We start from the raw sequence: 23,495 nt of genomic DNA, 5'->3' as shown, positions 1-23,495 counted from the left end.
TTACCTTTTCATTCGGGTTGCCGTTGGTTTCCTCCAGTTCTATCAGTTTCTATTTTTTGTGGTGATTTTTCATCATCTTCTCATCTTACCTTAGCCAAAAGTAGGGGTGCACATACCCTACCCATATCCGCCAATCATATCCTACCCGCCAGTGTTTTAACCGTATTATATCCTACCCACTATTTGACGGGTAGGGTAACGGGTAAAGATTTTCTTAACTGCCGTTAGATGGATAGGGTGACGGGTAAAGTTCGAAATTATCCTACCCTACCCGCCTACCCGCCTATTTATCTAACAGCCGTTAGTAGCCGTTGAAAACATGAGAGAGAAATAAACAAGTATTTATTCATTCCACGTTTCAGATACATGAGAGAGAAATAAACAAGTATTTTACTGAACCAAAAAAGCCTCTGCAACTTTCTCTGTTCATTGAAGAATTTGATCAACAGTTGAAGAATTCTATTTCCTTTCATCGAGAAAAGATAGAAAAACAGAGTTGGGTTTTGTTCCGATTTTTAGGACGATAGTGGAACTGCTTCAGGAAATAGATGCAATTGGGGTGATGCTTTAGATTTTTCATATTGATTTAGCGGATGCTTCAATTCGCAAGGTATGGTGATTTTAAGCTATTTATTTATGTTTTTGTATTGTTATGAACAATTGTCAATAAAACTTGTAGCCTTGCTAAATTGTACCTTCTACTAGTAATAGATTCACTGTTCTACCATCTGTATGATTAATTACTATTGTTTTGGGTTGTAGAGACGGATATGATTCGATCAAAGGTGGATAGGAATTGTTGTGTGAATTGAGTTTTGATTGATGCGGTGGACTAAAAAAAACGGTTATACCCGTCACCCTACCCGACCCGCCAGAGAATGGGTTGGGTAGAATCTTACCCGTTTAATGGTGGGTAGGATGGCGGGTAAAATTTTTCTTAACCGCCTGTAAACGGGCTGGGTGACGAGTATAGGCCATATCCTACCCACCCTACCCGTTGTGTAGTCCTAGCCAAAAGTGGCTAAACATCCCTCGACAGTTCGCTTAAAGAATTATTTGTTTCTTCATCTGCCCTCCAAAACTTTCATCTCTCCATGAACTTTTCAACCTTAGTAGTTGGTACTAACTAAAACAGAAAAAAATTGTTTTTTGGTAGAAGCATAAAGGCGAGGCTTAAATTGTGCTACTACGTATGGCAAAACGGAAAAGCGCGTTCTTAGCTTATGGAAAGGTAAGTAACGAAAGTTGAACTCAGTACAAAACCGGTAGTCATCTTGTAATGTAGTGAGTCAACTCAATGATAGGGTTCATATTTTCTTTATACCCTTGATTTGTATTAGTTAGCCAGGGGTCCATGGGTTAACTCCTTGGATCCGGACCCGATAGTAGGACATGAATTAGGGAAAATTAGGCTAAGGCCCCACTCATGGGTTACCCATAATATGAGGCCCCTAATTGTTTTTTTTTTTGAATAAAAATATGTACAAAGTCTGGTAAACAGCTCACCACAAAGTTACATGTGAAGAACTGTTTCCCAGTGAAACAAAATTTCATTTACAGAAAACCTTCTAAACACCTCACTCTCAAAGTGCCACAAAATTAAGGTTTGTTTGATATGTAAACACAATTCCTCCACCATTTTGCCTCTCCCACTAAAAGTCCTGGCATTCTTCTCATTCCACAAATGCCACATAATAGCATATATATATATATAAGCTTCTCCCAAATCTTCTTGCACCTGCCTTGAACCGTTACACCTCCCCAAAATTCAAACAGTTCAAGCATTGTCACATAAGTACCACTACTCACATGACAAGACTGAAAAAAATATTGCCACACCTCCTTAGCATACTCACAATGTAAGAAAATGTGATCAGAGGTCTCTACTTCTTTCTTACAAACATTGCATAAATCACTTTGAACCTGTCCTCCTCTGTGCTTCAACATGCTCATAGTAGGAAGAGAACCATGAAAATGTTCCCATAACATAAAACTCACCTTTAGAGGGATTCCTTTTTTCCATACAAACTTCACAAAATTGCAATCTATTTCCTCCTCTAACTGAGTTCTAAACATTATACCTATTTAATGTTTAGAACTTGTGTATTTACTTCAACTTGAGTTCTCTCTATTACTTTGGGAAGCATTTAAGATCTTTGTAACCACCACAACTTAATCCAAACAAACACTTATTACCCCGTGGACGTAGACGAAAGTCGAACCACGTAATTTCTTGTGTCTCACGATAACTTAGTCCCATTTACATTATATTTGTGTTATTCGTTATTGTTGTGATCTTTATATCTTTTATAACTAAGCATTATCAGTTTAACAGAGGCATCAATACTACTTAGTATCCGATTCTCTGAGCTGTATACATTACGTAGACTATGGGAAAATTAGTAGTCACAAGTTTTTTAGATCGTAGCTACAAATTAATATTTATGAAGATTTTGACGAAGAACAGATCTGGAATTCTTGTTCAAAAGTCTTCAAAGAATCTAAATCAAAAAAACCAGAGTGAGTGTAAAATTGTAAATCTAGCTTCGATTTCGATTAGGATAAGTTAATTGAAAAGAATACGAAGATTTAGGTTCTGAAAACCCTAAAATCCTTTTCTGAAATATGTTTATGAAATCAATCAACTAAAATCACTCCATAAGAGAAGATGATACTTATTAAGGATCATATAATGAAATCGAGATTAAAGCAATGGATACACCCATTGCACTTCATACCTCCAAAAAAAAAAGTAAACTCCAACACATATTTCCAATGGCAAATCCATTACCAACTATCAATTTCATCATTTCCATGAAAAAAGAAAAACTTAAGAAGAACAAATTATCCACTCCGATAGGAAATCAATCATCATCCACCACCAACTCAATTGCCATTATACAAGAAAACTTAGAAAGAAGGAAGAAACCACCAAGTCAATTGCCGCAATGGAAGAAGAGATACTTAAAAGGAAAAGAGAAGAAGAATAAGCAGCAATAGAAGCAAAATATCGTAAAGAAACTAAGGAAATATACGAACGTGTAAAACAAGCGAAGGTAGAAGCGGATGTTGAGGAAGAAACCGAATGGATTAAAAATTTCTACATTGTATCGGATCTCCCGGAATATCACCGCCCTTTAAACCTTTTTTGGGGTCTTGTTACGGATGGTCCTTATATGCCGAAGTATGTGGACGGTAAGTGCAAGAAACGCAAAATGGATTACGGGGATGAGTTTGTATCGAATCGAACAATTGCGCTCATAAAATTATGTCGCAACTACAACGGGTTTCTCGCAAGATATAGATGGAATAGGTATCAAGCTCAGGACGCATATACCAAGTGGAGAAAAGAGCCTTTTAGGCATTTCGTAGCTACTTTGTTTATGAAATCTCGTTCCAAGAAATGATGTTAGTTGCAATTAGCTTAAGATCTTTCATTTTATGTGTAACGTTGTTTATGTGGTTAATGTTTTTAATTTTATTTCCGTAAGTTTAATATGAACGCCAGTTTGATTGCTTAAACTTTGGTGGCTACTTCTTTTGGTGGTGCGTAAGCCGTCATTGAATAATAACCAAAAACCATACCGGTACAATTGCCGACATTAAATTGTGATCATTATACGATGCCGGTGTTCTGGAATCAATTTAAATTGATCGTTAGAATACCGACATTGAATAATAACCAAATACAATGCCGGTATCATGAACCCAATTTAATCTTACTGTTAGAATGCCGGCATTGCATTGTCAATCTTTCCATGCCGGCATTCTGACAGTTACAAACTCCTTTAAGTTATTTGGCGGCTTCAAACTCCTTTATCCCACTTATGTGACGGATACAAACCATGTGGCGGTTACCAAATCCTTAATTTTATTTAAGTGACGGTTATAGAAAGGAAAGTATTCCATATTTCCATCTCTTTTTGTTTTTACTTCTCGTCTCTTCCAAAAGAATTTCCAAAACCACTAAACTCCTATATTTTGTTTCATCTAAGAAGAATGGGTCGTCGCAAACCTCGTGAAAAATCCAAACCCAATCCTGAAGAAGATGTTGATGATGGTGGTAAATCGAAGTCAAAAGCGCAAAAAGTGCACGAAGCAAGGATAAATCAAATATCTCTTGAACAAGATGATGAGGAGGAAATAACAAATTTGATGCGGTAAGTGATGTCTATATTGACTTGAAGCTTTTTTTAGGGTTTATACCATGCTAGAAAACACAAATCGATAGTTGCATGTTTAGTGTCACTACTACACTAAAAATAAAATTTGAAATTGCAATATAGTCAATTGAAATTCAGTTTAGTTGTTTGGTTCGCCATATAATTCAATTTGAATACCATGCCGGATTATATGTCTTGTATTGCCCTTTTATTGCATGGTAATACCGACATAGGTTATATCTGATTTACCAAGCCGGCACCGCTGCCGGGAGCGTCGTTATGTTTACCAACCATGCCGGTTTTGGTTTTCTTCTTTTGATAAGTCTCTGTATAGAATTCCCAAAAACCGGCATTGTTGATCTCTAATTTACCAAGCCGGTACTTTTGCCGGCAGTGTCGTTATGTTTACCAACCATGCCGGTTTTGGTTCTCTTCTTTTGTTAAGTCTCTGTATAGAATTCCCCATTTACCAGCATTGTTGTTTACTTATTTTCTACGCCGGCACCGTTGCCGGCAGTGATTTTATGTTAACCATCCATGCCGGCGTTCTGTATATAACTCAGTTGACATATTGGGACGTAGGTCTAGAGCAACACAAATGAAGAAAAGAAAGCGCAAATCTGTTGAAGAAGGAAAACCTTCGGATCGTGCTAAGGTCATCATTCGGGAGCGTACGGGGGACAGAAGCAGCAATGATACTAATGATGAGTGGCAAAAAAATCCTGAACCGGCCCGAGCAGTTGGCTCATCCTCACAAGGCTTAGGACAAGCTACAACTGAAGTTGAAGTCGGTGAGAAAAAGGGAAAAGGACCCCCATCCCACCTTCCTAAAATATATGACATGATTCCAGACCGCAAGGACGGCAAACAGTGGGGTGAAGCGAGAAACCCGCAACTCTTATTTGACTACAACCACTCTTGGGCTCGTTGGATCCATCAAACTTATGCAAGACATTTGCATCTTGTTATTATATTATTTATCTGTGATCAAGTGAATTTAATTTAGTTTGGTGTTTTTATAGGACCACAAGAAAACCTTCCGTGTTGGCCGCCATAAATCAATGGATATATGGCATTTGGAGCTTGAGTGTGACGCTGTTCAAGCATTAGTAAGAGCATCTGGGTTGTATCCCGCGGTAGAAAATTATGTGGCCACTGATCAAGTCACGATGGACTGCTTTTTGGAGAGCTTTTTTGGTGAAACTGATACCATGCATTTTTCTTTTGGCGAGATGACCACTATCCCTGAAGATGTACAAAGAATACTAGGTCTTGAGGTTCTTGGAAAAGCCGTTAAGGAAGGAGATCTCTGTAAGGACCTAGAATGGGCCAAGATGGCCAAGATCTATCAGCTGACTAAGAAGTTGTTTGGGTGGGACCAGAAAAGACTATGGAAAATATCTACAAGACAGACTGTTCCCGGACAAAGACTATCAAATTTGTCGATCTCGTTCGATTGTTTGGGAATACGAATGACAATGAATTGAATCCCCAACAAATTCAGCAAACTGTCGCTGCTTATCTATTGTTCACCTTTGGCTCCTTAATATTCCCTGACGCTAATGGTAGCAGGGTGCATATGAACAACTTACAATACTTGGATCCCTTGGATAAGGTTCGTGAGTATTCATGAGGCACTGCTTTCTTGGCACATTTTTTGGCAGAAATGCGTAGAGCTTCTAAGGCGAACGCCCGTCAATTTAATGAGAATTTCACTGTAATTCAGGTATAGTGAATTAGTTATTTTGTGATCATTGTCATTAAATTTGTTAGTTTCTAATTATTTATTTTCTTATACATTTCATTGGAAAGATCTTTCATTGGCATAAGTGTGGGCTTATGAACACTTCCCAACACTGTTCACGAACTATAAAGGATTGAAGTTAGTACGTGAATATCAACCGCAACAACCTCTAGCTCAGAAATACTTTTCAATAATGCCCCGATGCCCAATAACAAGAAACGGTTATTCGCCATGAGATTGGCTTTGGACTCCGTGGCTTCCAAAAATGTTGTGTTTGACCCATATAGAGATGCCAGAGGAGTTCACTTTGCAAGGCGTGACAATGTTCATTTTACAACGGACCGTTATTTCATCCAAAAGGATTTGTTATGCACAACCCTCGCCGTGTAATGCGCCAACTTGGGTACAAGCAGAAAATTCTTACAGATACATATTATCACAAATTCTCTCATGACTTTCCTAAATGCCAAGCAAATGAGAACCATATTCTGGTAGTTTACGACCCAAATCCCATTCCTGCACACTGGAGGGAAAGGAAAGAACGAGGACTTGTGTTGGATAGGGTTGGTTGGGAATTGGCGGAAAACGGTTATGAGACCGAACAAGACTTTCTCAGAGGTCATTTGAAGTACTCGCATCCTTATGTTGTACGCCAGGCTACCGAAGAAGTTCCTCCACAAGCAGAACCTCCCTCCACAACTTCGGCAGAAACTACTGTACCAGGACTACAAAAGATCCGTACGTTGTTGGTACGTACTTCTTGTTCACTTCCTATTCTTTTAATCTATATCTATGAACTTATATAATTGACATGCTAAGTAAATGTTTAAAAATATGACAACAGTGTCAGCGGATAGGAAATTTGTCAAAGTTCTTTAAGAAAAAGAACAAGAAAGGAAAAGTGTTTACCCAGAAAGAAATGGAGAAAGTCGAGCAAAAGATAGACAAAATTGAAAATCCAGAGGCAAAATACTTGTGGGGAGAAAGGAAGAAGAGGGTACACAAGAATCCAAGGACCGAGTGATTGTGTGTTTCTTCTATAGTATTAGTTAGGTATTGAACAATCTAGTGTTGGTTTATGTTTGTTTGTGCGTCTTGAAAAATGTGTTTGTTTGTGTGTCTTGCTAAACTCTTTGCTTGATTTGGTTTATGTTTGATTCGTTTTCGGTCTGGAACCTCTTAACTTTGGAGATGGTTTTTTTAAATAATCTAGTGTTGTTATTTGATTTATTATGTTGTTAAACCAGTGTCAAATTACCTCTTTGCCGACATATATTTGGAATGCCGGCACTCTGAATGGGCCAAGGTCACAGAAATTTCAGAGTTTTTTTGACTGTACCGGTGTGGTCGAAAAGCGTAAAATCCATGCCGGAACTCTGAATTTCAAAATCACAGGAATTACAGAGTATCGACATTAAACTTTTTTTCCCTACCATGCCGGTAGTCTGCTTTTTCCAGGCGCAAAATATTTTTGCCAGAGTACCGGCACGGTTTTTAATTTAATAACAATGCCGGCATTGTCGTCTAATTTCTCTGGATAGTTTCCTGAGTTCCCGGCAGTGTTTCAAAAGTTTAGTTCTACGCCGGCACAAGCTTACAACGTTGTAGTACTGAAACATAGTCATGCCGGCATTGGCATCAAAATATGATTTAATGTTTACAATTCACACTCCCAAAAAAACAAAATGTTGCGTATTAGTGAACCACATATATCCAATTACTCATCATCTCTTCCACACGTATGAATTTGTATCTTCTCTTGGAGAGGTTTTATTGATAAGGCCAACGCATCCCAAAATTGGTGATTTTCCCCATACAATGCCATCCATTCCTTCCAGAGATTGGGATCTGTATCCTTGTTTTTAGTCATCCTACAAACCGGTGGCAATGGACAATTTTCCTTGAGTTTTAGAATAATGAAATGATTATCGTTCACGAACGCCAAAACAACTCTTCTCTTCTTAAGAGATCCTTCGCATTTTTGCCACTTTGGTGTAAATGTTGCTTGTACGGTGGGGGTAAAATAATGAACAACACAATTAAATGTATCCGCCACTAGATGCCCACAAACCAGCATTCTCATCTAATATTGAGTACGAAGGAACTTCATCTCCCGCTCGGGCCCTAACACTTGAGAATACATATTATCAAACCTTTCTTCATGACCAAGCACTTGCTCATAAAAGATCTTCCTTTTCATAAGTTGTTCGACCATCTCTTTCTAGCTTATCGGCATGGTGTCATCCCTTTACTAACCCCCGTCTCAAAGATTCCTAATTGTTCGGTTACGGCATGATAGCCACAATTTCCATCTCCATCGACATCATCCGTATATATAATATACTCGCGAATAACCTTAGGAAGTTGGCCTAATGGTCCTATCTGTTTTGGGTCCTTATACATCTTCATATTACCTTTTTTTAGCTTAATTATATCCAATCCATCCTCTGCAATCTCTACACTTCCAATGTCTTCAATATGTGATATGAGTGAATACTTCCTTGGTCTACCCCTTCGCTTTGGAACTGAAACTACATCAACTTTGGTCGTGCCCACGGAGTTGTCACCATCGTGTTGTTGTTGACTAGATATGGGTCGCTTACCTTTGCTATCACTTATTTTTGGTGTGGCTTCAGAGATGTCACCTTGATGTACTTGAATTGATGTAGGTTCCTTATTCGGCCTTCCCTTTTTGTTTGGCACTTCCGCCTCATCACCTTGTTGTTCTTTGTCACTTGATGTTGGTACCTTTGGCGGCCTACCCCTTTTCTTTGGAACCTCCGATCCATCGAATATGGGTGTGGCTTCGGAATGCTCACCTTGTTGTTCTTGTTCAATCGATGTGGGTACCTTCCTCGGCCTACCTCTTTTCTTTGTAACCTCCGCTACATCGACTATAGGTGTGGCTTCCGCTTCCTCGACTTGTTGTTCTTGTTCAATCGATGTGGGTATCTTCTTCAGCCTACCCCTTTTCTTTGGAACCTCCGATCCATCGGCTTTTGGTGTGGATACGGAATCCGGCGTTTGTTGTTGACTTGATAGCGGTTCCTTTCTCGGCCTGCCCGTTTTGTTTGAAACCGGAGCTTCCATGAACCTTTATTCTGAAATCTCACAAGCGGTTGGATGCCGTTTCTTACTTGCCTCGAGTTCACATTCACATTGACTCATTTCTTTTAATTTTTTCCTTTGTTTTCTCCTTGTCGTTTTGGTTTGTGGTCTATCGGGAGGATCTCCCTTTGTTGGCTCTTTACTTTGTGTTGTCCATGGACGAGTAATTGGCCTTAGTTGGCTCAACAAGACTTGCTGGCTAGCCTAGTTGCCACGTGATTAAGCTTCGAAGAATTCCTTTGCTTCGTTAGTATCCCATTGTGATTGTCCGGGAGCTTCTGTAGGGGGAGGGGTGAAAGATAGTTGCTTCCAAAACGGATCAATAACCTCAATAGACATCACTTCTTCATACTTCGCAAGCATATGACGACACAGAAGCCACAATGAAGACATGTCGGGACAAATACACACATCACTCGGTTTTCCATAGTTTATCTCCTTTTGCATTTCTCTCATCATATCTTTTATTTCCCAATGAGAGACGTTGAATTCTATTCCTCGGAGAAACTTACCATATTGAAGATATGAAGTCATCCTTTCTATTGAGCTTTTGTCAAAAGCCTGCTTGATCCTATCGATATCACTCTTAAGTATTGCTCCATTGCCTCGGTGACCGTAACCACGTTTCCTTGGTTAGACTCGATGATACCTTTAAATCTCCCATGAGCGGACTCCGCTATACTAGTTGCTTCATTCCCGTAGTGTCTACACCGGTTTGTCCATGCACGCACAAATTTTTCCTTGAACTTATCCGACCATTGATTCCGACAATACGAGACGACAGTGGGATAAACTTCGTTCCAATTGGCAATAAACTTGTCCAAATTCTTTTTGTACGTATCCTCGGTAAGAGACCAATAAACTTTCTCCCAATCTCTTAGAAATTTCAACCACTTTTTATGATTTTCATCTTGTTCTTTGTCCACTCGCTCTTTGATCTTGCCTCGTTGATCTTCTTCTTCTTCGGGTGATAGCTTGTTCGTGCGAACGTCTTCCTCTAGTTGAAAAATCATTCTCTTCTTAATATCCGCCTTAGTGGGTTCAAACAAGGCATGACAAGCTTTTATCACATTTTGACGTATATGATATGTACATAGGAAATTTTGTGCATCTTGGAAGACGTCGGATATTGCATTCATTAATGCGTCATCTTGACCGGTTATGATGACCCTCGGAAGATGATTTTCCCGGAAGAGTAATTTCAATTGTCGTAATGCCCAATTATAATTGTAATCCCTCTCGTTTTCCATTAAACACCAAGCCAATGTGAATGATACCTTGTCCGATGTTTGCCCCACAATGTTGAACAACGACATATTGTATTTGTTTGTCTTGTAGGTACAATCCATCATAAGAACACCAAACACATGTATGAGACAATTTTGCAAGCAAAGGATGCGAAATGAATATTTGAAGGGGATTGTTGTCCGACCCTCTTTTAATGATACGCGTGTAGTTGTGATCCCAAACAATCTTCTCAAATTCTAGCATAACGCTCCTCCCTTCCCATTCCACCCTTCTAATAGTTTCTTGTGCGCTGCGCTATAAATTGTACTTAGAGAAGATACGTTGGTCTCATCCTTTTTCTTGAAGCCTCTGAGAATTTGTCTTGGTTTGATACATGCTTTGTTCAATCTCTTTACATCCTCCAGTTCATGAGGTTTTAGCTTTGCAACTAGGGAGTGACCAACAAAATCTTTCGGATCCGGGTGGTTGTGACAGCCGAACCACATCTTACAATCCCATTCATTGTCCTTGTTTCTTAAATTGAATACAAGATTAAAGGGGAAATTATCCTTCCTCGTACGAGTCTTATATACTCTATTAGTCTTCTTTGGATATACATAACCCTTTCTCTTGTGGCTATTCTTCTCCTTGTATTTCCCACTTTCTCGCAAGCCATCTCAAAACGGAACTTTGAACTTTGGGTATTCCTCACCAACACACACATGTTCTTAAGAGCCGTCTCTTTAGCCCAAGCATGCTTCCTCTTTAGATTTTATTCCCTACATAAGGACAAAAATTGGGGATTATAAGGTTCATTACAAGCAATCCATTAGTAAATTTCAAGATACTAGGTCAAAAGTATTCTTTGGTAACATACCAGAGGCATTTTATAGTATTCCGACGTATCCCGACCAAGCGGTCTTGCATTTGTTGTATAAATATATGTCACAACCTAAGCATCGAATGAAAAGAAAATAAATTAGTTCTAAAAAAAATTAAAATACTATGCCGGACCACAGTTCCGACATGCTCGATCAAAGTTCCAGCATGGTCGAACTGAACAGAAACTGAAGACCAAATTTGAGAAGCTTCCGGCATTAAAATTTCATTTGAAATCAACGCCAAAAACACTGGTGCCGGCATGCTCGTTACCTATGGTTTCACGCCGGCACATAGTGTCGGCATGCTCGTTAATTAATCAACTACGCCGGTATTTAGCTTTGGAAAACACTGCTTCTTGTATGTTTTTCAAGAGATACCGGCATGGTAACCTTAGAATTGAACCACGCCGGTAGCATATTCCGTAGAATATTCCGTGGTAGGTAAAAAGTAACTTTTGTACCGACATAGTTTTTGGTTTGAATACTATGCCGACTTGAATTTCAAAATGGGGGATATCGATTGGCCGGCATGACCGTAGTATGAATACCATGCCGGTATGGATGCTTCCGGCATTGTATTCATACCACGTCCATGCCGGCACCGAGCTTTTTCAGCTGGATTCAAAGAAAAAAAAAATCAAATTTTCAACCTCTTAGCAGCTTACCTATGTATTGGGGATGCTTGTATGTTGTGCTAGTTTACTTTCTTGTGTAGGTTCTTCAAAAAACTCTCCATGCTCATAAAAATCATCATTCAAAGGTGTTGGCTCAACAAATAATTGCAATTGTGAGTTGTTGTCATTAGATGAAGATTCAAGATATATTCCTTGTTGTAGTTGAGCTAAAGATTCAGCAACAACAATTCTCTCTTCACAATCATCCTCCATTTTCACCAAAAAAAGTTCCCTCTCAAATATTTTTTCCCTCCTTCTACTCTCACCTCACTCACCCAAATACAAATAAAAATACACACTAATCATTTAATAAATACTTAAGATTTTTTCTAATTATAATTAAACACTAAACCTGATTAGTGAGGGGTAGATTAGGAATTACATAAAATACTTAGATAAGGGGTGACCCTGATTTGATATTTGGATCCAGTTTTTGTCCTTTTCCTCTATCCCCCAATTAGTTTTAGTATCCCCAATCGCGCGTTCTTTATATATCTAGCCAGAAATATAAGATTTCTAGTGAAAATAGTAACTTTTAGATTGACCTTATATTTTCACATTATTAATTTGACTAAACTAACCTTTTTCCCTTACATATAATAACAAAAACAAAATTTTTTAAAAATAATATATTGATTTACGATCAATTAGTTGCCTTTTGTTTAAAGTCCATCAACATGATTCCGGGTTTTAATTACGGTTGCCTCTTCTATCTACCGATTTCTATTTCCTTTGTTGTTTCTTTTTCATAGAAGTTGTTACCTTCTTTTTTATATTTTTCATCAAAAGAAAGTCGATTGTTGAACCTTGTTAATCTCAACTTCCAATAAGAAGTTGAACGCAACATTTATGTTTTTTTAGTATTAAAATTGATTTATTGGTTAATCTGTTTTTGACGTCCCCATGGGCTTTGTTCAAAACTATATTTGCACAAATCTTATATAAGACGCCTTATTTAAATTTATAATTGAAACTTTTTTTTGCCCAATTAATGGATGTGAGTTGTGGCTATTTTGAATCATTTGTCTATACATGCCATCAAACATCGTTATAAGTCAAACTATGGTATATCTATGTATATGACATTCGCATATATGTTTTTAAATTTGTTTTACAAGACAATATATCTCCATATGTTATTAACTCACAACCAATTCGTTGATGGACACAAATAAATTAATTAAAATCAACATAAACTCTATATCCACGAAGATGAATTTCCTTTTACGGATCCTGGAGCTCTTTCTGAACAACTCCAATTGCTTGTTCTATCTGGGGAGAACCATATTTATTTTGTTCTTGCTCAAACAAAATCCTTCTTGATTCCAAAAAAATGATATTGTGTTACAGAGAACCAGGTTCAGGGCCACCTTACACGTACGACGAAGAAAACCATAACAAGCCGAGAGTTCATGCAAGGAGAGGAGTTCATGCGCTATTGGATGATATAGGAGTTTCTTGGTCTTTCCCAATGCTTAAATTTCTTTACCAAGTAGTGGCTTGGTTGTTGTGGCTAAAGTACAATGGCGCATTTTAATGGTCATATTATAGAGGAAGTATCATGTGAATACATTGGTGTAATCAGTAATCATAAAAGTGGAATATCCATAGATGTTAATATTTTTTATCCAAGCTATCTTGACAGAAAAAGGTTAATTCAAGTATCTTGAATTTAGATTTTTCATCTTTCATTGTAGCATATGTATATTATAACATTTATTTGTTACTCGTAGAAAATTATTTTTTTACTGATCTTAATCTCAACAAAGACCTGTAAAACCTTCCAGAATGGAAACGATGTAAGAACAACCGATTATTTTTCAGTAAGTGTTACCCTTTTTTTTTCATGACACGAACTTACAGTGCCTCCAACCGAGACAAACAACTACAAATATTAATAGTTCAGATAAAATATATTAGTTTTCACGATTATAAAAAATGATTTTTACATCATTCATAATTATATGTGAAAACCTTATCTAACACATTAGTAAGCAATGGCATCCACATCAAAAATGTAATAATAGTTGTTTACTTACTTTTGCGTGTGCCGGCTTAAGAATGTTGTTTAGAGGTTAGTGGTCCTCCGTTCTTTTTTCGGGCAATAAAATCATCTTCGAATTGGATCCATTAGGAACAACCTTTGACATCCAAAGAAAAACAGTCATCATTAACATAATAAACCATAAGCATGTTTGCACTAAATTTACCAATAAAAATGAAAGAAAATAAATTAATAAATCAGTTCATATATATATAGATGTCAGTGAAACAAAGATATAAGAATGAAAATAACTGAATTGAAGTACAAGCATATAAATAACTGATACACAAGCATGAAAATTTGATTTCTCAACTAAAACTTGAAGTACAAGCATGAAATAAGTTTGTGATACTTACATATAACAAGAATAACTTCTTGTAGAACACCAAACAAATCGATCTCACAGACTGAAGAAGAAGGTTGTTAGAGCACTGCACGGTCAAAATCGCAAGTTTTGCTAACTCAAGTTTGTTGTCAATGTTAGTAGCACAAAACTGTTTGATTTATAGTTTACTAAAGTCAAGTCTCGGACTAGGACTAGATTATGGTAGTTGAGTATCAGACATCACTGAAAAACCCTCGAAGACTGGAAATCAAATGAATATATTTGGAGAAATTCATCAACAAAGAGGTATGCGAAGAATTAGCCATCCTATTTACTCACGACATTACCATTCTATCTATATAAGACTATGTCGACTGACTTTTAGTAGATTTAATATTGCAAAGAAGAAATTCCGAGTCAAGCTTGTCTTGATAAACATCTCGAAATATGATTCAAGCAATGGATGTTCATAGATCCTTAGCAATCTTAGTTAGGAACAATTTATTATTCAAGAACTATTTTTGTTTCAAGTTGATCATTTGGAAATTTCCCAAGGGATGGTATTTCATATTTATGGAGATTGAGAATGTTTAAACTATGAAAGAGAATTTGTTGAGCTTTCAACATTGCTCCAATTGGTACTTTTATTGAAATTGCGTCTCCCATTCTCAAGACTACCTCCCAACAAATGTAAATGAAGGATTACAAAAGGAAAAGAAGTTTTTCTCCTTCTTGAATAGGTTCTTGTGATCCTACCTCTCTGGGTCTTTTTCATAAAATTCTCAAGAATATTAAAAGGGTAGACAACAAGATAAACTGTATGCAATAAAAATTGGGTTTGCTTGCTACAAAGTTTCCCTAGATTAAGGATGACATGGAAAAGTTTCAAGATTCATGGATTGAGTCGATAGAGAAGATGATGCTTAGCTCCTTTACTTACTTTTTCTTTTTGGTTTCTATTTAACTCCTTGTAGGAATTATGTTTTTATTATTTTAAGGAGGAGCGATAGCTTTTGGAGTAGCGGTTTTATGTGTTTTACATTAACTATTCCAAATACTATCATCTTGCAATGACTAAAAAGATTATTTATTTAATTTTTTTTTGGAGATGATTCGCAATACCTAATCTTTATCAATTATATATATGTATTGCTTATATTATGAGATTTATTCTTTGCTATCATATTTCTGGTGATTATAACAAATATCTCATATGTTCTCATAGGTTAACCTTTTAACTCTTTGTGTTGGTCGGTGGATAAAAGAGAAGTAAACTACTTTGAGAATCTGAATATTGATTTTTCCACGATTAAATTTTGTGAATATATTGCATGGATTCCGTTAGATGTTCTCTAGTTGTCGTCTTTCCTCCCCGAAACCGTAATGGGCAGGGAACAAGATCGAGAACTTTAATCTCTACCTCTGTACTTATATTGAGTCATATCACTAAATTATCTTCTTTGTTCGTAACCAACCTAGTGTTTAGTTTTTTTCGATGATTATTTTTCTTGCTAAAGTAATATATCTTACTGACTCTAATAATAAGATCGTTGTTTTTAACTTTTTTGTTCGTAACTGGCGAGAAGAGATAAAAATATTTGGGATGCAAATCTACTTTGTTCATAACTGGCAAGTAAATTTGTTAATGTCCAAGAAAATCCTTCTCTTATTATTAGAGAAAGGTCGCTCATATTTTTCCTCTCAGAATGATATCAAATGGGGGAGAGTTCAATTTGAACATGTGCTTAATTGACATATCATCGTGAGGAGTGCGGCTGTGGAATTGTATTGGATAATTTTACCTTTATATCTCCTTGATGAAGACGCTAAGTTTACTTGGTAAATCATCCAAATAAAAAGCTGGTATGTTATCTATAGTCTTGATAACTCTTTTGTGTAATTCATTACGATTCCTTGTTTTTTCCCTTTGCCAATTTCGTTGACAAAAAGGGAAAGAATTACTTAGTAGTATTCCACTATAACATATGGTTTTACAGAGCATTATATAAGTGGGGTGGATTATAAACTATTGGTGAGAAAGCGGGGTCTAACAACACCAACCAATATTTCGCTTAGCAATCTGTATGGACAAACTCCAATATACTTTTTATGAGAATCAACTAGACAGTTAGACTCAATCAATAAAAAGATATATCAAAGAGTTTATATCTCAATCTCTCGATTTGATCTTTACTCAAGCAAATGGAAATCTGCGAGTCTTTATCAAAGAGAGATAACTTGGGCGGTACCAAAGACCAATGTCCAAGGATCAATCAATATCAATCAACAACCAAAGGTCGGATTTCCAATTGATGATGTTTAACACACAACCTGTATTATTTCAATTATATAAAAAATATAATGCGAAAAAGAAATAACACAGACACCAGAAGTTTTGTTAACGAGGAAACCGCAAATGCAGAAAAACCCCGGGACCTAGTCCAGATTGAATACACATTGTATTAAGGCGCTATAGACACTATCCTACTCCAAGCTAACTTCAGAATGGACTATAGTTGAACCCCAATCAGTCTCCCACTAATTCAAGGTACAGTTGTACTCCTACGCCTCTGATCCCAGCAGGATACCGCACACTTGATTCCCTTAGCTGATCTCACCCACAACTAAGAGTTGCTGCAACCCAAAATCGCAGACTTGATAATAAACAAATCTGTCTCACACAGAAAAGTCTAGCAAAGGATAAATCTGTCTCCCACAGAAAAACCCTAGGTTTTTGTTCCGTCTTAAGATATAAAATCAAGGTGAACAGGAACCAATTGATAATCCGGTCTTATATTCCCGAAGAACAACCTAGATTAATCAATCACCTCTCAACAATCCTTCTTGAATACACAAGCGGTTTATTGAGGAATCACAAACAGTGAGACGAAGATGTTTGTGACTTCTTTATCTTGCCTACCATAGAACTCTCACGATCTCAAGCCAATCAATAGATTGTACTCGTACGATAGAAGATGCAAGATCAGATCACACAACTATGATAAAAGTAGTATCGACCTGGCTTCACAATCCCAATGAAGTCTTTAAGTCGTTAACCTGGTTTTAGAGAAGAAAACTAAAGGTTAGAGGAGAATCGACTCTAGCGAGCGCACTGGTATCACACAGACGTGTGGGGATTAGTTTTACACAATGCTAGATGTCTCCTTTATATAGCCTTCAAATCAGGGTTTTGCCTTAGTTACAAAGCAATCCATATTCACCGTTAGATGAAAACCTGATTTAGATTCAAGCTAATATTTCTCAACCGTTAGATCGAAAACTTAGCTTGTCACACACACTTGGGTAGACGATTACTGGGTTTGTGAAAACCATTCCCAAACGTGTACGTGTATGTTGGTTCAACATAGTAACCCAAAAGGTTAACCATATGAGCAATTCATATTAACCTAGTTCTTCTTCACCATAACTAGTTCAATTGACTCAAATGAACTAGTTAGAGAGTTGTTCAATTGCTATGAGATCTTATGTAACTACACAAGACACAATTGAAACAAAGATGATTTGATTCGTTAAATCGGCTCATGAACTTTATAGCCACAGTTTGCATAAAGCATTCCTTAGTAATTTAAGTTTCATGTTCAGAGCACATCTTTAGATCATAACCACTTAAGCTCACAAACAAGTTCGCGGACTTAAGGCAACCGACAGTGTTTCTCCAAACTCAGCAGAAATTCTCGGCAAAGAGACTTCCGTCAGTTCGCGGACTAGGTTCGCAGACTGAGTTCGCGGACTAAACACGCAAACGAGTTTTTGGAAAATCCCAGCAGAAATTCTCGGCAAGAGAACTTCCGTCATTTCGCGGACTTGGCAAAGCCAATTCCTCCGGTTTCTCTCAATCAACAAAGTTCGAAAACTTCGAATTAAGGAATACATGGTTATGTAATCTAAACTCTCATTCCAATCATTGAGACATTCTCAGAGGACGTTAGATAGCCGTTATTCACAGACCGTTTCACTTCAGAGCAATTCTCAAAGTAATTGAAACTTTTCATGAGTTTCGTCACTAGGTGATGATAAACTTGATCAAAGCGAAACACTTTACCAACACACGATTTCGAGAAAAAGATAAGTAGTGAATACTCAACTCGAAATGTCAAATGTGTATGATCCACTCTATATAGCATACGACTTTTTGTCTCATAAGAAGTAGGACATAGAATAGATATACTTTTGAGTGATACATAAATTCAAGTATCCACATACCTTTTTGTTGATGAAGTTCCACGGTTCCTTGAGTAGATCTTCCTCGTTGTATGATGAATCGCCATGAAGTCCTTGAGCTCAACTACACTTTTCTATCCTAGTCTGAGACTTAGCTATAATACTAGAAATCAAGACTCATAGTTTTGATCACTAACATTGACAAACATGCTTGATATAGAAACGCATGCGAGGTCGACCGAGCTATACTCTAATAATAGGTTTTACCTATTATGCAAAAGAAGTAAGTAATGACTAAAGGGGAGAACATATCAGTTTAATATTGTTTCAAAGTCGTGGTGCAATTGAACTTTGAGGAAGGTAACAATACTATGTTTTGGTATAACAACCATTGAGTTGGGTGATTTTATCATTCTAGAAAAGCTTTAAACGAGCATTGTCATAAGTTAATATCCCTATGTGTGTTCAACAACAAAGGAGCTGAAACGATCATATGCAGAATCATCGAAGAACTTGAAGAACGAAGGATTCAAGACAATGTTGAAAATCCAAGGAAATCAAGCATGATGGATTTTGAGCTGAAAGATCTATTTATTTTGAATTCATATGATTGATAGTTTTGTCACTAAAATTGACAAAGGGGGAAATTGTTAGAGTACTTATCGGTCGAACTCGTAAGTTTTGTTATCTCAAGATTGTTGTCAATGTTAGTAGCACAGAACTATATCTTGATTTCTAGTCTAGTAAAGTCAAGTCTCTGACTAATATTAGAGTATGGTAGTTGAGTATCAGACATCACTGGATAACCCTCGAAAATTGAAGAATGAAGATCAAACGAAGACATTTGGAGAACTTCATCAACAAAGAGGTATGTGATGACTGAACCATCCTATTTACTCACGACATTTGAAAACGCGTGGGTACCAAAATACACCACCAAATTTTTCGTTGGCAATCTGTATGAACAAATTTAACATAATTCAGAGAGTTCAACTTAATGAATCTCAGTCAAGGAATAATACCTAGAGTTATATCTCTATCTCTCACAGTCAGAAAGTTTATAGAGACTAGTCTGAGAACCTGATTTACGTGTGAGAGTACTTGGGTGATTCCAAATATCAATTTCCCAAGTAATTAATGAAGTTGTATCCAACAACAAGGTCGGACGTATCTACTGTGATTGATTTACGTACAACCCTGTGATATTTTAATTATAAAGATAAACAATATAATGCAGAAAACAAATAACACAGACACCAGAAATTTTGTTAACGAGGAAACCGCAAATGCAGAAAAACCTCGGGACCTAGTCCAGATTGAGAACCAAACTGTATTAAGCCGCTACAGGTACTAGTCTACTACCAATTAACTTCGGACTGGATTGTAGTTGAGACCGAATTAAGCCCTCCCAACAATTCAGTTACAGTCGTGTTTCTTACGCCTCTTGAATACCAGCAGGACTCCGCGCAATTGATTCCCTTAGCTGATGCCACACCAACTAAGAGTTGCTTCAACTTAATTGAAAACTTTAAACCAATGTGCCTCCCACAGATAAGCCTATATATGTGATCTCCTTTTGATCGTAGATCAAGGTAATGGAAATCGATAGCAATAGACAAAGTCTAGATAACCTCAAAATCAGGACTTATGCAACCCAAAGTGCAGCCTAGATTATTATTCACCTCAAAAGTATAAAACTTGTGGAATCAACAAAGTTTGAGACGAAGATAATGTTGTAGTCTTAAATTTGCGGTAAATACGGATTCGATGCTCGGACTTGAAAAGATTTTTAAAGCAAAAATATATACAAAATTGTCACAGGATCAAGAGACACTAGGACTCAGGATTCCACCATAATCATTCATATAATTAATATATTTATTTCCAAAACAATTATAGCTCACATAAAAATAGGGACTCTAATTCTTGCCAAGGTAGATTTTTAAAAGATTAACTGTAAATCGAAAGCATGGCATATCAAAAGTACTAAGACCAAGCATAAACCATCAAAAGAAATGACAATCAATTAAGAAAAAATCATAAAACATTTAATAAAAATGCAAGAAATCATAAAAGAATTAAATATAATTTTTATATGTGTAAAATATGGCTTCCTCCATCATCCCAGTATTGGGGTTTAGCTATTCATATCAATCACACACTCAAAATATTAATTCAAAGTTCAAAGTGTGATTAAAAGAGTCAAAAGTTATAAAATAGTGGTTCTGAGACTCACAAAACACGTCCAACAGAAACGATAGAATATAACTGCAGCTAACTGCGACACTTCGCTGATGCTGTTGACGCTGCTGAAAATAAGTCTGCCCTGGAGAGTCTGTTCTTCGTGTTCTTGAAGCTTTTTAATGGCAGCAGCAGCAGCAGGTGAACATTGCTGTTTTTCCTTCTTCTTCGCTCCTCCTGGATCTGGCTCGACCCCAAACTCTTCATCCCAAAGGTTTCTAACCTTTCTTTGATGTAAACAACACTTATATAGCCTTCAGATTCCCTAGAAACTCGATCAAATTCGAGAATAAATCTCTTATTCTTCACGTGCAGTTTGAACAATAATTCCATCTGTCGATCTTTGTATGCGTCTGTGAGCTATTCTATTGCTCCCAAAATCTTCTCTGACTTGAACTCAACTGTTTTGAAGTATATCCCACGCAAGAATCTCTCCCAAATCTTTCAAACCAATTCAAAACCCTAAACAGGGACCGTGTGCACTGTCTTGACTTTGTGTGGATTTTCTGACTTATCCAGCCCAATTAGATGGGTCTAATCGCTTCTAACAGGTCCCTTATGTCTTGTAGAGTCCGTGGGTACCAAATTTGCCCATTGAATCGCCTGCTAGGTCGCTCAAATCCTTGATCCAAAACTGTTGACGCTGCTGCCTTTTTTCCCGCCAAAATTTTCTTTTGAATTTGAGAAGTTGACCTCCCCTTATCTGTGGTTGGTCTCCCTTTAGCAGATGCCTGGAAATGGGTCACCCCTTAGTAATTAGGTTACCCCTTATCCAAAATCAAGGGTCCGTATAACAAGTGTCCTCTGGGGCATTTTCCGCATTTTTTTTCGGGGTTCCTCCGGGGTATTTCTGGGATACTTCCGGTACACTTCTGAGGCGCTTCCGGTACGTTATCAACGGAGGTCCAAATGCCACATTTTTAGCCAAATTCGCCGCAAGAGATTATTTTCCAAAAACACCTACAAATACATAAAATAACCAAATAAGTACAATATCGAGTACTAACAATATATACAAATGAGCTATATTAGACACATAAATGCGTCTATCAAATACCCCCAAACTTATTATTTGCTAGTCCCGAGCAAATCAAAACTACAAAATAAAATCCTAACTCACTGTCGCAGGCATCGTCGATTGCATTTAGCGTATGCAATAAGCCTTTAAACCCCTAGGTGGCCCTAGTGGCCGAGTTATAGTCTCGGGAGGGATTACCAGAGATATACCCACAAAACCTGTACTCCAGACCTTAGCTATCTACGCAGAACCTTGGAAGGCACTAAAGAATCTCCTTGGTTGGCATACTTATTGACTACAGGAAGAAGTACCCTGATGCGAAATTCCAATTGCTGTACACGAGTTTGCACTCAAGCATACTAAAATTCATATAAAGTGACAGAGCTCTACTCAGATAGTTGCACTATGGACATCATATTCGGAGTCTAAACTAATCACATGGATAGATCAAGAAGATGGATATAGAAAACATAGATGGTTTTGATGTTTACTAAGTGAACGACGTTTCCCATATCTGTCTGAAGGCCTCCGCCAAAATGAACCTATCCTAATGGATTGAGATACTAGTCTGACTAATATCAACACATTGGCATATACAAGGGTACCAGTGGTCGATAACCTAACTCTAGGTCAACACAACTGGCATATACAAGGGTACCAGTGGTCGACTTTATTGAATTTATTCCTTTTGGTCAAATGGTCTGGTCTCAATTTCTTTCTTCTTTCAACTTTCTTTTTTCAACTTTTTTTTTTTTTTTGTTTTTGAAGGTATCTCAATCACTCTAATTCACCCTAGCATTGGTAACAACTTGAATCGTGGGCCCCACCTATTACTTAGAGAAACATAGTTTAAAAACAAAATAAAATAAAAATAGAAGTGAAAAGGACTCAACGAGATATGGTGAAACTATCATGTTATTTCTAACACCTGAGCTCTGTGCTTTTATGAATAGACTCTTTAGATGTTTCCATCTAATCAGATTGGTTCCTCAAACTCCTACAATCAAAATGCTTCCATCCACTTAGATTAGTTAGTGCAATCCTCAATAGGCATAAATTTCTAGGCTCTGGAGTTTATTTATTGCAACTAAAAGCTAACAAAAAGTGTTTCTTCCCCACCCCCAAACTTAAATCTTACATTGTCCTCAATGTTCTAAGGATGAAAATAAAAGCATGAACAAGGAGAAACTATTACCACTGGAGGGAAAAGAAATAAGGAAGGATATTACCGTATCACATGAACGCGGGAGCCTCCCAGTAAATGCTAAATTTATAGTCATTAGCTAGACATCAAATACCTCAAAAAGAATTTTCACCTTCCAAAGTCGTATACCAATAGTCGAAATAATTGTGGGTCCATAAGACCAAATAGAACTGCCACAAATAGGAGACAAATGCTCAAGATAAGAAAAATGAGCAGATAGAGCACAACCTGATCTAAAGTTTCTCGCAAGACAACTGGATTTATCTGAGGTGCCCACTTGGGCTTCATATGAGTGTCTCGGAAAACAGATTCATCCGAAAAACGGGTCTCTAACATTTGGATTTTCTCCTGGACATTATCAGGCGGATCAGGTTGTGGAGTCTGAATACACTCAAGCGATACCTCAGATGCACTAGGCTTGAGTCCCAAGTTAGGGACTTCTATTGGGGATAATTCCATCTGTCGATCTTTGTATGCGTCTGTGAGCTATTCTATTGCTCCCAAAATCTTCTCTGACTTGAACTCAACTGTTTTGAAGTATATCCCACGCAAGAATATCTCCCAAATCTTTCAAACCAATTCAAAACCCTAAACAGGGACCGTGTGCACTGTCTTGACTTTGTGTGGATTTTGTGACTTATCCAGCCCAATTAGATGGTTCTAATCGCTTCTAACAGGTCCCTT

General features: G+C 37.3%; 1 long non-coding RNA gene across 1 annotated transcript; it reads left to right on the top strand.

Moving 5' to 3' along the window:
- Positions 1 to 386: 386 nt before the first annotated feature.
- On the top strand, positions 387 to 6,914 carry LOC113309303. The gene is made up of 6 exons (XR_003340507.1): positions 387 to 610; positions 1,157 to 1,231; positions 3,999 to 4,160; positions 4,746 to 5,889; positions 5,976 to 6,656; positions 6,752 to 6,914. It is a non-coding gene; the product is annotated as an uncharacterized LOC113309303 (long non-coding RNA).
- The last annotated feature ends 16,581 nt before the right edge of the window (positions 6,915 to 23,495 follow it).

This window comes from Papaver somniferum, chromosome 9 (genome assembly GCF_003573695.1).
Source record: "Papaver somniferum cultivar HN1 chromosome 9, ASM357369v1, whole genome shotgun sequence".
In the NCBI taxonomy this organism is placed as follows: Eukaryota; Viridiplantae; Streptophyta; class Magnoliopsida; order Ranunculales; family Papaveraceae; genus Papaver; species Papaver somniferum.
This window is presented reverse-complemented; position numbering and strand designations above follow the sequence as displayed.